Below are 12,661 nucleotides of genomic sequence, written 5' to 3' on the forward strand. Positions count from 1 at the left end.
CAAATGGCAGTTCACAATTCATAGGTATCTCACTTCACATGCTTTCAATCTTTTCCTACAGAACTTTGTGTGTGGGAGAAGGTTACAAATGAAGTTCCCTGCAACTCTGTGCTAAAAGCCTGCACCAACAACCTAAGTTAGACACAGTCTATGGAATTTACGTAACGATAACCAAATCAATTTAGAAACCAGTTTTGTTAATCTGACACAGACCCTAACTGTGAATAGCTTTAAACTTATCTGACAGTGTCTGCAATTATTCTACCTTAAGAGACACTTTTGAACCAAATCAAATGTTCACAGCAAACGAGCTCCATTAATTTACATCAGCTTCTGACTGAACTGACTAGAATAAATCAGAGAAAGAGGGCATGCAATCAGCTCAGCTGGCAGATTTGCAGATCGCTGCAAAGGGGCATGATAAGTCTCTGGGGTTCAGCTGTGAGTAATGCCCTTCTCCACCACCACAGCTGGAGCCTGTCTAACCACAGCCACTGACACCCACCAGCATCATCTCTTATCCCAAGCTGCTACATATATAACCTTTATCAAGAAAATAAAAAGAAGTAAGACCTGAGAATACACCAGCTGTAAAAGAAGTTTCAGTGAAGCATCACCCTCACACAGAAACTTCCTTCACTCTCCTCGCCTGAGATCACTGTACGACAGCAAGTTGCTGAAATGAAATACATGCACGAGTCCCAGCTGTTTTAATACGATGTCCAACAAATTAGCTCAAATTGTAGATAAAGATCAGTTTAATGCCATATTTTACATTAAAATGTATTAGAAACATTTGCGCTTTCCATTCCTGGGACTGTTGTGGAGGCAATAATCTCCAGTCGAGAGGCAGAACAGTCAGGGAAGTAATATTTCTTAGGTCACCCCAGCCAGGTAAGCTGGAGTTTGTCTGATCACAGCAGCAGTAAAAGCTATAAAATATCACACTCATGGCTACCATTCTTTTACGTTATTAGCAAATTTATTAATTCCTGATGGCTGTTAGTCCTTCTTCTTTTTGCCATATCTCATATCAAAGACCATACAGACATAAAGTGAGAAAGAGACTGGACTAAGTGACCTTCCAAGCCCCTTTCAGCCTGAGCTGTAATCCTTACGTACAGCTAATGTACATGGCTAGGTTTTGGAGAAGTTGTTCTCTTCCTGTTGCCACTTCACAGATCTTGGCAAAATGTGCAGACAGACACTTCCCAAAACAGACCTTCCTTCTGAGAGGTCCAACAAGAGTGACAAGGAATAATTACTGTGTTCAGTAACTACTCTTTTAAGGGAGGCCAATGGGAGCAAGGATATCCTATACCACTAGGAAGCAGAACAACTTGCCTCAAATACTACTGAAAACACTGAAGGAAAAAACACACACAGAGATTATGACTAACTAACTAACCTTCTCTCTGTTACAGTTTCCCAGATGAGGGATATGAGCCTTGGACAAAGCAGTTTATGTGCTGTCTAATGTGATAAGAGGTACAATAAGTCTTTTGAGAATGGATTATGGCGGCACAGGGCTGTGTAATGTCTGCTTTCCCTGACAACCACTGAAGTCTCCAATGTCCGCATAGCATCTGTGCTTTTGTATGTGACAGAACAGCAAGAATTGATGTCCTGGACAGGAAAGACTGAAGAAAGCTGGAAAAAGGGGAAGCCAGAGCTGCAGCTGTTATGAATTCATCACAGCTTTGGCTCCAGTTCTAAAATACTCAAAAAGGCCTAAGAATCTCCACATGATTTTCAGGGAAGGGAGATACGTACATCTATGAGTGACACATTCACACATGCTGCATTAAGTGATGCTCTCAGCACCTAGTTTCAATCCCTGCTCTTTCACTTGCATCAGTCAGCATTTCTGAGAACTCTACTGTGAGATACAACCTCATGCTGCTACCTTAAGATTGCAATTTACATTTTCCAGACAAATCATGTTGCCATCGGGAGCTATCACCAGGCTGTTATTAGCAGGACGCTCTCAGCACTATCACACAGGAGCTGTGGCAGCAGGGAGTGACTGCAGCAGTGCAGCTCAGCTCTTCTGTGGTCTCAGTGGGCTCCTCCTGCCTCCACCTCCATCCTCCTGGTGCTCGCTGCAGCTCACCTCGTTCAGGAGTAGGCTCAGCTGAAAGCCAGCTGTTTTTTGGAGGGGCATAACTGGCTTTCAGCTGGGTTGGACCCCAGGCATGCCTCACCAGATGGCAACATCAGGGTTACTGCTTTGTAAATAAACAGGAAAACCCAACCAGGATTATCAGAGAGGAAGACAGGACTGCCCATCCGATGGCAACATACACAGGCAGGCCTGCACTAACTGCAAAACTACACCCTCAGAGAGGCGTGCGCCTCTGTTCCTGCACAGGAACCAGGCTGCTCACAAAATTCACCCTCAGCAGATAATGCCCTGTAAGGCCATCCGCCTTACCAAGCACTGCCCAAGGAACAGCCAACTCCCCACATCTACTACACAGAGGCGACGAAACACCCTAGCAAAGGCCACATCCAGCCTCCTCCTGCGTGCCAACCCAGGACAGCAGTGTATTTTCTTTCTCCAAGCCGCCCCACCAGCTGACACGGAAGCAGAGGAGCTCCGCATTCTAAGCGAAGCACGATCCCTGGAGGCACGCAGAACACACCCGCCGCCCCCCGCAGGCGCAGAGGGCTTTTCCTTTGTTTGCAGCCGGCCGGAAAGCCGCGCCCCTTCCCGCTGCGAGCCCGCGGGCCGTTAGCGGCACATCCCGGCCGCCTAACTCATACCGCCGAGCCCGACCCAGCCCCGAGCCGTCCCTCACGGGAAGGGAGCGAACCGCCCGCCCTGCGGGGAGGCCGCGCCCGGGGGCGGGCTCAGAGGAAGCCGCGCCCCTCCCCGCCGCCATAGCAACCGCCCGTCGCCGCCACGCGCGTGCCCCTCTCTCCTTCCCCTCGTCCCCCTTTACCTATTGCTCGACCCTTTCCCCGACCCCCACACCACTCTTCCTCGCTCTGCTCGAGCGCAGAAAAGACCGCGTCCCCCTCCCCGCTCCGCCGGCGCCAGAACACGCACCCCGCTCCTCCCAGGTAATGGCGGGGCGGCTCCCTCGGGGCGCGGATGAGCCGCGGTGCGCTGCGGCCCAACGACGTCCGCCCCGGAGGCGCTGGGGGTGGCCGTGGGCTGAGGTAGGGGTGGGCTGCCGCGGGGCATGCTGGGAAGCGTAGTCCCGCGGCGCCCGCCGCCCGCCGGCGCCGAGCGGAGGAGCGGCGGGTGGAGACTACAACCCCCGGCGCGCTCCTCTGTTGCGTTGCGGGGGGAATCGGCGCTTTGCCCTCGCGCGGGGGAGCGCTGTGAGGAGGGGTGGGCGCCGACAGGTGCGTGCGGGGGGAGGTGGGCAGGCCCGGCTCCATCAGCTCTGAGGGGACGGAGGGGCCGCAGACGCGGGGATGGGACCGGGCGAGGGGAGGGGGAAAGCGAGCCACCGGCGGGAGGGAGCGTGGTCCACGGGGCTTTGGAGGAGGCGGGAAGGCCGGCGGAGGGCAGGAGGGTGCCGAGGGCTTGGGGCTGACGGCTCCGCACGGCGTGCATCGCGCCCGCTGTGCCATCACGGTGTCCGTGCGTTTGACTCCTGTGCCTCTCCGTGTCCTCTACTGATGGCTTTGTGCTCTCCTTTACCTTACTGTAGGCGTGGAGACCTACAGTTCCTGTTCAAGATGATGTGTGAAATACTAATATTCATTGTTGGTATGCTGTAAGGATTTAATTATTTATTTATTTCCCCCCGGCAATCTGAGAAGCATCCCTGCAGTTGTTTTCCTGCATATATTAATGTGAATGCCTGTTCCCAGTACGTGGCTCTCAGAGTAGGGTTTCTATCCAGTGGATGCTTGATCTTTATTGTAGCTGAAGGTTTGATTTATCATAGAGGCATTTGAGTTGGAAGGGACCTTTAAATGTCACCTCATCCAAGTCCCCTTCAGTGAGCAGGGACACCTACAGCTCCATCAGGTGCTCAGAGCCCTATCCAGCCTGACCTCGAGTGTCTCTGGGGATGGGGCATCCACCATCACTCTGGGTGACCTGTGCCAGTGCCTCATCTCTCTTATTATAGAAAACTAGAAAACTTTATTCTTACATACAGGCTAAGTTTATCTTTTTTTTTAGATTGAAACCATTTTCCCTTGTTCTATTACAACAGACCCTTATAATGAGTCTGTCCTTTCTTACAGCCCCCCCTTTAGATACAGAAAGGCCGCTCTCAGGTCTCCCCAGAGCTTTCTCTTCTGCAGGCTGATCGACCCCAGCTCTCTCAGCCTGTCTTCGTAAGAAACTTATTTGTTTTCTTTTGCTGACATCAGATGCAGCCTGGGCAGGCTGAGGCTCCCCAGCAGCCATGGATGCTCCCCAGGCCGTGGAGTCTCTGCTCACAGGTCCAGACTCCTCAGCGGTCACAGAGGAGTGTGTCCTGCCCTCAGCTAATGACAGTCTCAAGGTGGAGAAGTAAATGGAAGGATCAAATGGAAGGAACCAAATCTGTGATTTTCTACGTAAATAATTGTAGAAAAAAAATATTCTTTGGAGGACAAGCTGAGAAATCTGACAAGACTTGATAACTGCAGCTCTAACAGCAGTATGCATATACATTCTAAAGAATACTGACTGTTTTTTCAGAAGACTTTAAAAAAGCAAAATTCTAAGTTGGAACATTCATAGTCCTAAAGAGCAAATTCTTTGGAATTCAAAGGGGAATTTCAAAGAAGGGAAAGCATCCAGCATAAATTCTGACCTTATGAGTCAGGGTTATAAACACATGTGTGAGTCCATTAAACCTGCAATTATTCATGGAAAGTTTATCTGGCTTGCAGATCAGCTTCACTAGGAATGTAGCAGCACCAGAACTGAATCTCTGTGCAGCTGGCTTTGCTCTGACAGCGGTTGTGAGTCGCAGTGGTGTGGAAGCATGGATGTGCTGTATCCAGAGCCAGGTGCAGGAACAGTTTAACTTTACTGACTCAGAGACTGACCTAACAAACACTTTGAACCCAAGCTGGTTCTGCACAGACCCATCCTGGGAATCTTTGGTGGCATGTTTCCTCCACTAGAAGAGCTTATGCGGAGAGTTTGATGCGGAGAGAGACAGAAGGGTTACTGATCTGGGCTGAGTTTCATTTCCCTGAGCTCTGGACAAGCCCTGCAGAAGCCTTGAAGCATCTGAGCTGTGCATCTTGCTGAAGGAGGGATCCACCACCTCTAGGCTGGTATCATGTGGGCACTTCAAGCTGCTCTGGGTTTGGTGTGGCACTAATGCTAGAAGTGCAGGAGACCATGCTGTAGAGGAGAGATGCTGAAACCAACTTGAGTCCAGATTGCAAAGAATATGCTAATACTGTCACAACCTAAAGCACATGTGCATGGAATTACACTCCCTCAAGTGTCCCATAGCATTTGCATTCGCTGTTCTCATTTCAGTTATCTAGGCTAGTTGATGAGCACGTCATTACCTGAAGTAGTGCAGATGTGACTGTGTGGGTGAGCCCGAAGTTGGCACATTGGGTACTCTGGAGGAGAATGCAGTTTGCAGTCAGTTGTAGAACAGCACAGCAATTTCTGGCACTTCTCTTTCTAGGTAGTTCTGAGGCTTTGCAAAAGGTCATGGTGCTCTGCAGGATGCTCACTGTTCAGAGCAATAGCATTAATGCACTGACCAGCTGTTTAGGGAGTTATTGTGTATTTGTGATTCCTATTAACCTGAGGTGAATGTCTTCACTTCATTTGAAGATTTTTTTCTTTCCACTTGCATTTTAAGTTAGCTCTTGGAATAATCCACACCAGTTGTTTGAGGCCTCTGTGCATGTCTCATCTTACCAGTTCCATGCACATTTTCCCATTATCTCTGCATCTAATGTTTCAAAAGGGGGTTTCAGTGCAAAGAAGCCCAATGCCGCTTAAGAGAAAGCAGATAACCAAACTGCTGAAACTGAGCCACATGTTTACTTATTCACATGTATTTTAGCAGAAGTAGTGATGCAGTGAGATAACGATTGTTAGTGCCCATCCAAGTTCGTGGAGCTGCTGCAGCAAGTCAAAGGAAAGCCAGGTTACTGGGGAAGGAGATTTTGCCGTGGAACTTTGTGAGCCTGTCTGGTTGTACCTCTCTGTCAGTGATGACTCAAAATGCTTTTGTCACACCAGTGTAATGCCTGACAATTGTCTGTGGCATTGGTGATCGCTTCTCAAAGGGACAATTAATTACTGGAAATGGAAACCAGTTGTTGTGTACTCACATCCATCATGAAAATGATAATCTAATAAAACTGGCAAGATTTTTTTCTTAATGATTGCGTATTTAAATAACATTCTTAAAAAAAAATCAGTTGAAATACATCATGCCCAGAAAGAAATGCAGTCTGACTACTTCAGTCAGAAATACACTTCTGCAGCCTTCTGATGGGGATTGCAGGTGATGCAGCAATAAATGTCTTTCCTCCCTGATGACATTCCAGGTAGTGTTTCAGTTCACACTTCTACTGTTGTCATGTCATTATATGTCTCTATTTTGACAAATTTTAACCTTGAAGGGAAAAATGTAAAGTAGGATCCTATGTTTGTATTAGGTAAAAACATAATTGAGGGAGGATATCTGAAACTGGTCAAAGCTGACTTTAGGAACAGTATGGCCAGAAATGGAGGACAAGTTTAGGTTAATCATAAGGAAGAGCTTTGAAGCAGCAAAACGAGAAGAAAGAGAAGAATAACTGGCAGTTCATTGCTTAGAATGTGGAAATAGAAATAAGTGCAAGTGAAAAGCAGATAAGTTCAAGTGCTGAGACCACCTACATCACAGAATCATCGAATGGCCTGGATTGAAAAGGACCTCAAAGATCATCTCGTTTCAACCTCCTGCTATGTGTAGGGTTGCCAGCCACCAGACCAGGCTGCCCAGAGCCACATCCAGCCTGGCCTTGAATGCCTTCAGGGATGGGGCATCCACAGCCTCCTTGGGCAACCTGTTCCAGTGCGTCACCACCCTCTGTGAAAAACTTCCTCTTAATATGTAACCTAAACCTCCCCGTCTCAGTTTAAAACCATTCCCCCTTTCCTGTCACTATCCACCCTCATAAACAGCCATTCCCCCTCCTGTGTTCCCTTCAAGTACTGGAAGGCCACAATGAGGTCTCCCTGGAGCCTTCTCTTCTCCAAGCTAAACAATCCCAGTTCTCTCAACCTTTCCTTATAGGAGAGGTGCTCCAGCCCTCTGATCATCTTAGTGGCCTCCTCTGGACCCACTCACATCCTTCCTGTACTGGGAGCCCCTTTTTTAATGCAGCCCAGAACACAGTTGGCCTTCCGGGCTGCAAGTGCACACTGTTGGCTCATGTCCAGCTTCTCATCCACCAGGACCCCCAAGTCCTTCTCCGCATGGCTTCTTTCAAGAAGATCTTCCTTCAGTTTGTATAAATATCTGGGATTGCACCGACCCAACTGCAGCACCCTGCACTTGGCCTTATTGAACCTCATTGGGTTTTCATAGGCCCACTTCTCCAGGTCCCTCTGGATGGCTTCCTTCTTCTCTAATGTATCGACCGCAACGCTCAGCGTGGCGTCATCAGCAAACTTGCTGAGGATGCACTCGCCATCATCTGTGTCATTGATGAAGATGTTGAAACGCACCGGTCCTAAGACCAACCCCTGAGGGACAGTGCTTGTGACCGGCTCCACCCTGACACAGAACCATTGATCACATTCCTTTGGCTGTGTCCAGCCAGCTAGTTCCTAATCCATCGAATAGTCCATCCTTCAAATCCACACCTCTCCAATTCAGAGAGAAGGATGTGGTGAGGGACCATGTCAAAGGCTTTGCCGAAGTCCAGGTAGATGACATCCACCGCCCTTCCCCCATGTACCGAAGCTGTCACTCCATCATAGATGGCCACCAGATTGCTCAGGCATGATCTGCCGTTGGTGAAGCCACACTGGCTGTCTCAAATGACCTGTTTATCTTGTATGTGCCTTAACACAGCCTCTGGGAGAATCTGCTCCATGATCTTCCCTGACACAGAGGTGAGGCTCACTGGCCTGTAGTTCCCCAGGTCTTCCTTTCCCCCTTTCTTAAAAATGGGAGTAACATTTCCCTTTTTCCAGTCACTGGGGACTTCACCAGACAGCCATGATTTTTCAAATATGATGGAGAGTAGCTCGGCAATCACATCAGCCATCTCTTTCAAACCCCAGGATGGATATTATCTGGCCCATGGACTTACACATGTTCAATTTCATGAGGAGGACTTGGACTTGTTCCACTGTTAAGTGGGACAGAAACCACTCCCCACACCCTTACCTAGGGGCTCATGATTCTGGCAGATACAGGAAGCCAGCACCCGTGAAGACTGAGGCAAAGCATTTATTGAATGCCTCAGCTTTTTCTATGTCTGAGGAAGCCAGCTCCCCATTACCTTTCATCAGAGGGGGAACACTCTTCTTGGCTTGTCTTCTCCTGCCTATGTACCTGTAGAACCCCTTCTTATCTTTCACATCCCTCGCCAAGTTCAGCTCCATCTGCGCCTTGGCTTTCCTAATCCTATCTCTACACACATGGACAACAGCCCTGTATTCCTCCCAGGATACACAGCCCTGCTTCCACTTTCTGTACATTTCCCCTTTTTCTCAGTTTAAGCTGCAGGTCCTTGCACAGCCACAATGGTTGCCTAAAACTGGAATTCCCTCCCCTACTTTGTTTCGTGAGAAAAATGTTCTGAGGCTGTGTACTGGCTGGGGCCCATTATGATGCTGTTGAGGGAGGTGTGTAGTTGTGCACAGGATTTCAGGAGGGCTCTGCCTAAAATTGTGTTTGGTTTTGGGCTACAAGAAAGGCATTGAGGCCTTGGAGGCCCAGAGAAGTGCAAGGAAGCTGTGAGGGGTCTGGAGCACAAGTCCGATGGGAAGTGGCTGAGGGAGCTGGGATTGTTCAGTATGGAGAAGAGGAGGCCCAGGGGACACCTTACTGCTCTGTACAACTGCCTGAAAGGAGGTGTGGTGAGGTGGGGGTTGGCCTCTTCTCCCATTTAACAGCAATAGGACAGGAGGGAATGGCCTGAAGTTCCACCAGTGAAGGTTCAGGTTGGATATTAAGAAAAATTCAGGAAGAGTGGTGAAGCAGTGGCACAGCTGTCCAGGGAAGTGGTGGAGTCACCGTCACTGCAGGTGTTCAAGAAATGTGGAGATGTGGCACTGAGGGATGTGGTCAGTGGGCATGGTGTGATGAGTTGACAGTTGGACTTGGTGATCTTAGTGGTCGTTTCCAACCTTACGATTCTTTGAAGAGCATGGCTCTGTCTTTTGATATTAATCAGGTCTCTCCCATTGCTTTTCTGGCTGCACACCATTGCGCTGTGTATTTGTTCTGCAGATAATGAGAACCAGAATTAGTAACTGGTCTTCATCTGTGGATGCCCAGGCCTTGCCAGATGTTCCGCCGCCCAGTCAGCAGAAGTGCACAGCTGCTATGACGTGCGTCCATCTGTCCAGAAATCTCAGGGAGCTGTGGAAAATTTTTGGTCTGCTCAGGTCAGCTTCTGGTCAGAAAAAGATGCAAGTCAAGGTTAAAACATAGAATCATAGCATCAGAATTTGTATATTATAGCCCTATATGCGGGGAAACTAACAGTGATTTGAAGAGAAGTCTGACAAGCAGGCAGCAGGCAAGGCTTGATGTGACTACTGAGCCTGTAAGAATAAAGAAGAAATGAATAACTGCACAATTTAATGTATGTCGTTTTGCTTTGTGCAGGAGTCAAATGCCTGTGGAGAAAATGGGACAAAGTTGTGTAATTGATTGTCTCAACACATTGGCATGAATGAAAAACAGAAAGATTGCAAAGATGCTTTTTGTGTTGGCATTTGCAAATTTGAGTGTGTAGTAGCAAGCAAGAGGAAAAAATCCTGCTGCAGACCCTGCCTGAAGTGAGGGAACTGATTGCTCCTGGCAGCACCCAGTGAATATGGATGCGGGGATGGCCCTGCACGCTTCAGCTGGAGATGGTGTGCAGAAGGAGCAGTGCCTGCGCTCCCCCTCCTGCCCACCGTTCTCACTGGTATATCTCTGAGTGTGTAATATTTTAATACTTAAAAAAGAAAAAAAAGAAAAAAAAGACCATCTTTTGGATCTTGCTCAATTGTACGTTGCTTTGGCTGTGGGAGAAAAATTCTTTCCTGACCCCAGCTAGGGATCAGCTCAGCTTATGCTCCGAAGAATGGAGATTAATATCCCCTGTGACCTTTTAGCCATGCTGCTGCGGAGTTTTTAACAAGTGGGCTTAAGACCCTGTGTGTGGCAGCTCTACTGATGGAATGTCTGTAATGTCTCTGCTTGTCAATGATCCGTGAACTGAGGAATCTCAGAGCGTACCTTGATGTACAGGGGAGCTGTTATGGTCTGGTGCAGGAGAGAACCATACAACGATAGGATGGGAAGCTGGTGTCACGAGGAACGTGTAAGTTGTCCTAAATGTGCTTGACAACAGTTGTCCCTTGCTACACATTTACTTAAAGTATGCAGCTGTGGCACAGCAGGAGAAGCAAATACTTAAAAATGACACAAAATTAATTATGCACTTTCTATTTCTGGTTTCTTTGATGTACACAGTGTATTAACTTTATAATTTGATGCAGAGCAGATAATAAAAAAATAAGTATAGAATATGGAAAAACCCTCTACCTAGTTCTAGTTGCGTCTTCTCACTGGTGTGTAGCTGTCCAGAAAACAATCCAGGAAAGAAGGCTTTCCCCAAAAGACCTGTTTTTTTTTTTTTTTTTTTCCCTGAATTGTGAGCATGTTCTGCCCTGCTTTCAAGTCTGGCTGTTTTGAATGAACAGTACCACAGCTAGTAGGTGTAAAAGGACTGCATCCTGTTTAAACAATTTTTTGCCATCAGTTTGAACTAGTCAGTCTTTTTGCAGTAGGGCCTCAGAGCATTGCCTGGTCATAAGGGGGAGCTCTTTCTTAGGACTGAGGTCAACAGCTGCTGTTTCCAACACATCTCACGTAAGTGGATGATGTTACAGTCACCTCTTTGTGTCAGTATTACCTGATTTGGTGTCTAGAATAAGTGATAAGTAAAACTGAAATACCCAAATGCAGAAGATTCTGCTAATCAGACTAGTTCTGGAGGCATAATAGGCATTTCCCAATTGATAGGATACTGTAGGAGCATATGAACAAGCAGTGACTTCCCTGTGTGCTCCAAGTTGCATAGAATCATTAAGGTTGGAAAAGACAACTAAGATCACAAAGTCCAACCATCAGCCCATCCTCTCCATGCCCACTAACAGTGTCCCTTAGTGCCATCCATGGTTCTTGAACACCTCCACAAAGTCTCAGTGCCTCTGGGCATGCAGAAGCTCCACAATGTGGTGTATCAACCATCAAGCTGTTGCTTGTCCTTCTGTGTCACCAGCATCACACTTGGAGCCTCCAAACTCATGGAGGAAATGGGAGATTATTGTATGGTTCCCATCACATTTTTAAGCCATGTAAATTTTTCCACCTCCTCTCCAATTATTACTAGTCAGAGTTCTACAACTGGAACTCTCCATCCTGCCCTCCCTCAGCTCCAAGAGAGAGCAAATTACAGGTGGTTGCCACATCCACCTACATTCTGCATCCACCTCGAGGTTTCCAGCAGCCAGAGACAAGAGGCAGGGAGCGGGGACAAGCAAGCCCTGGTGCCACCATCATCCTCAGGGCAGTGGGAGAGCAACAGATTCTTGCTGGGACATTCACCAGTAAGGAGGCCATGTGACTGTGGGCTTAGTGACAAGAGGAGTGGGCCTGGTGTGTGGGTTCAGGCTGACCTCTTCTCCACTGATGTTTGTCTGCCTTGTGTAGCTATTAATCTTAAGATTATTTTTGATTTCCTGAGATGTCCATCCAGATGAATGTTGGGAACTTCATGTTCTGAGTCAAGGCAAGGGAATTGAGGCTACTTTTGTATGGCAAGGACTTAGATGTGGGGATATGGGGGATTTGGATAAATTCGATGGGCAGGCACTGCTTGGATCTCGAGCCTTAAATACAGACCTTACTGATCAGCGCCTCATGCTTTCAAGTCTGTGGTTTAATATTGCTTTCTCAAGCTTTTTCTGGGAGAAGTTGTATATGGGTTTGCCTTCAACTTGTGCCATGATTTGTTGCTTATATGAAAAAGTTAGTAAAAAAGTATTAATCCTAAATTGTTTGAGGGATAGGGAAAGGTTGTGCTTTGGTAAGTGTCATTTTAAGAAGTCTTAAATGTGCATGCTAACTCTGCTGTAAATCCCAAAGGGACATGTTAGATTTAATGAAAAAGTGCAAGTCAGCATCTGGATGCTGATGTACTTCACAAGAATACTTAAACAGAAAGAGGCTCTCAGCTTTGCCTATAGTGGAGCTGTCATTCAGCAGCACTGCAATCTCATTAGGGTGAGGGCTCTCAGAAGTGCTAAGTGCAGACTTCCATGGTGCTGGTTGAAGCATTTAGGCACGTATGTAATCCAACAGCATAAAAAGCAATTTAGTGCCTTGTGTGATTTGTGATTCACAGGTTGATGGCTGCTAATATATTGTGGTGATCTACAAATTAAAGTTTGGCTGGTTAGATCCTTGAAGTTCAAGGTAGGCAGGGCATTTAATTTTCTTGCATTAAT

General features: G+C 47.5%; 1 protein-coding gene and 1 long non-coding RNA gene across 12 annotated transcripts in view; one reads left to right on the top strand and one right to left on the bottom strand.

Moving 5' to 3' along the window:
• LOC122171307 overlaps positions 1 to 3,128 on the bottom strand; it is a 54,202-nt gene extending 51,074 nt beyond the window's left edge. For all 7 annotated transcript variants that reach the window (XR_006171966.1, XR_006171965.1, XR_006171964.1 and 4 more), the window contains exon 1: positions 3,053 to 3,128. This is a non-coding gene — a long non-coding RNA (uncharacterized LOC122171307). The remainder of the gene's footprint in view (positions 1 to 3,052) is intronic.
• Positions 2,880 to 12,661, top strand: part of KATNAL1 (katanin catalytic subunit A1 like 1) — a 43,513-nt gene continuing 33,731 nt past the window's right edge. For 3 of the 5 annotated variants that reach the window (XR_006171961.1, XM_042838768.1, XM_042838771.1), the window contains exon 1: positions 2,880 to 3,066. The gene's annotated coding sequence lies outside the window, so the exon portion shown is untranslated. Of the gene's footprint in view, positions 3,067 to 3,320; positions 3,355 to 9,454; positions 9,545 to 12,661 lie in introns of those variants that run through there. The other 2 variants (XM_042838769.1, XM_042838770.1) reach the window with 2 other exon arrangements.

This window comes from Centrocercus urophasianus, unplaced genomic scaffold (genome assembly GCF_019232065.1).
Source record: "Centrocercus urophasianus isolate 14NV4802_14NV808 unplaced genomic scaffold, USGS_Curo_1.0 seq_9, whole genome shotgun sequence".
Classification (NCBI taxonomy): domain Eukaryota; kingdom Metazoa; phylum Chordata; class Aves; order Galliformes; family Phasianidae; genus Centrocercus; species Centrocercus urophasianus.